The sequence below is a fragment of the Dasypus novemcinctus genome, chromosome 12, assembly GCF_030445035.2.
Source record: "Dasypus novemcinctus isolate mDasNov1 chromosome 12, mDasNov1.1.hap2, whole genome shotgun sequence".
Taxonomy (NCBI): Eukaryota; Metazoa; Chordata; class Mammalia; order Cingulata; family Dasypodidae; genus Dasypus; species Dasypus novemcinctus.
The window spans coordinates 25,377,011-25,379,999 of NC_080684.1; the positions used below are offsets into that span (position 1 = coordinate 25,377,011).

General features: G+C 33.2%; 1 pseudogene; it reads left to right on the plus strand.

Moving 5' to 3' along the window:
- The first annotated feature begins 1,383 nt into the window (after positions 1-1,383).
- On the plus strand, positions 1,384-2,319 carry LOC101412420 (olfactory receptor 6C2-like; annotated as a pseudogene).
- The last annotated feature ends 670 nt before the right edge of the window (positions 2,320-2,989 follow it).

Consider the following 2,989-nt stretch of genomic DNA (forward strand, 5'->3'; position numbering starts at 1 on the left):
AAACAAACAAAAAAACCCAAGAACGTGAAATCTTGAAAACAATGTGTCTAGAATAGTATAAGAAGGAAGGAATGGTTTTCAGTGCCAAATATTAATACAATACAAAAGTCAAATAAAATAGCTACATTTCATTTAATCTTAAGGAAATTGCCAGTATCCTTGTCAAGAATAGTTTCAGTGGATTGGGAGAAGCTATATCTTAAACTGCTAGGAAGTAAATTGGAAATCAGGAATTAGAGAAAATTATTGCAAACGCAAAACTGAAATTGGGGGATCTAAGATTTATTGAACTGATTATAACATCAGGGACTTGACAAAGATACCTTGAGTTTCACTCAAAACCAGTGAAACCATAAAATGATAGGATAATACTCTTCAGTTGTGTACAATGTCTACAGAACATCCCCTCACTTATTTTCTGAATTTGGTATATATCAATACTGTCTCTGTGTTCTGCAGCAAAGGGAATTTCAATCAATGAAAATCAGAAAAAGTCATAAACATTTTGAGAAAGTCATGGGAAAGATCAAGGGGATGATTGTATTTTAAGGGAAATGTCCTTTGTAGATTAATTCTGGATTTGGACATTGTTTCCTGACTCCCCAACAACCATAACAGATGAAAGAAGAAGCATCTTGTTGTGTTAGAACCACCTCCAATGTATTGTGTTCACAATTTATCCTAAAGAAAAAGTTTAAAACATATGGATAAAATTTATTAAAATTTCTGTTTGTGAACAGGGAAAATTTCTTAGAAAAAAAGGCATCCTAATGTTCATGGTCTTGTTACTCCTTGGAGAATAAATAAATGGTCTAGATAAATTTATTCCCAAGTTAAAATTAAAAAGGTAGAGTAATTTTTTTTAAATTTTCATGGAAAATCAGTATCTGTTACACATTGGATGTTATTTTTGGTAGAATAATCTTTACAACAATTCAATGCTTTTTATTTTTGAACTAGAGATTATCACCAAATACTAGGCAATAAATCAATTTAGTGATATTTGTCTTCATTTCAGTGAAACAGGCAATAGAATAAAATCGATCATAGAGCAAGTTACTTAATTAATATTTCTGCGAAATTTATCTTGGATATATTTGAGTGTGAGTATGTGTACTTGCTGGATCATAACATAAAATGTATTTCTTACCATACACTGAGGTAAAAATTTAAGAAGTCACAGTTTCAAACCAAACAAATGACTTATCCAAAGAGCTGAGAACATGAAAGGTTTTAAAATATTATTTAATGTAAATAAAATTCAAGTAAAATATCTTGCTTGGCCTTTCTAACCAAACCCATTGAAAACTCATTAACACCCTCATCTCAGTGCTTCTCTCTCTCAGTTTTATATGCAGACTGGATAAAAGTCAGGAGCCAAGAATGGGAAAAAACGATATAGCACTAACCACATTCCTTCTCCTGGGACTGTCAGAAGATCCCCAACTGCAGATTCTGATTTTTTCTACTTATAACTTACATGTTGAGTGTAGCTGGAAACCTGACCATCATCTTCCTCACATTAGTGGATTCCCACCTTTAAACGGCCATGTACTTTTTTCTCCAAAATTTCTCCTTCTTGGAAATTTCATTCACCTCTGCCTGCATTCCTAGATTCTTGTACAGTATATCAACAGGTGACAGGACCGTAACCTATAATGCTTGTGCAAGCCAACTATTTTTTACAGACCTGTTTGGAATAACAGAATTTTTTCTCCTGGCCACCATGTCCTACAACCGATACATAGCCATTTGCAAACCTCTGCATTATATGACCATCATGAACCAAAGGGTTTGCAAGAGGCTTATCTTCTGCTGTTGGATGACTACTTTGTTGATCATATTCCCACCCCTTAGCCTGGGACTGGATCTAGAATTCTGTGACTCCAATATCATTGACCACTTTGTCTGTGATGCTAATCCTATCCTGAAGTTCTCATGCTCAGATACATGGTTCATAGAACAGATGGTTATAGTCTGCTCTGTGTTGATCTTCATCATGACTCTTGTGTGTGTGGTTTTGTCTTACATATATATCACCAGAACAATTCTGAGATTCCCCTCTGCCCAGCAAAATATAAAGGCCTTTTCTACCTGCTCTTCCCACATGGTTGTAGTTTCCATCACCTATGGCAGCTGCATTTTTATATATATTAAAACTTCAGCAAAAGATGACATGGCCATAAATAGGGAGTAACAGTACTTACTACTTCCATTTCCCCCATGTTAAGCCCATTTATTTATACTCTGAGGAACAAACAAGTGAAACAAGCTTTTAATGACTTAATGAAAAGATTTCTAAAACTAGAAAGAGGATGAAATTGGGGGGCCCCTAAGTATATTTTCTTAAGTTTCTATATTATTTTACCTTGTCCTCATCAAGAATCAGTCTTACATTCATTACCAACCCTGATCATGTAACTCTTTGCTTCTCCCTACAAACCAATCTCTTTTATAATAATTACCTTTATTAATAGAAAATGAGAATAGTTGTTTCAGGAAATCTAAGCATGATTTCACCTTTCCTTACCAATGCTGAATGGACTGGGGGATTTACCACAAAATATTGGTGCAATGTGCACGTCAAGTCTTGAAAACAAACCTACTCAATTAAGAAGAGAAATCATGTTTTTAAAAAAATCAATATTTCTAAGAAGTAACAAAATATTTAAACACTCTCAAAATATTTTTAAAAAATAAGAAATAAGCATAAAATTTAGGATTCTCAAACAAGCATGTATTAATGGAGAAACTTTAAGACAACAAGATTCACTACTTTATTGACTTGATTCAATCCAATATAAATGGAATAAAATCTCTCCCAAAAAGGACCTGATATAAGTTAAAATGAAGATAGAAATACACTGGTAATGCCTGTTAGAAAACTAATTATTTTTTTTAATTACAAAAAAAGGCCAGGATTGATGTTCAAGTGTCAACTGAAATGTTAAATGTCTAAAGTATTTCAAGAAAGCAAAACGATGGCTGC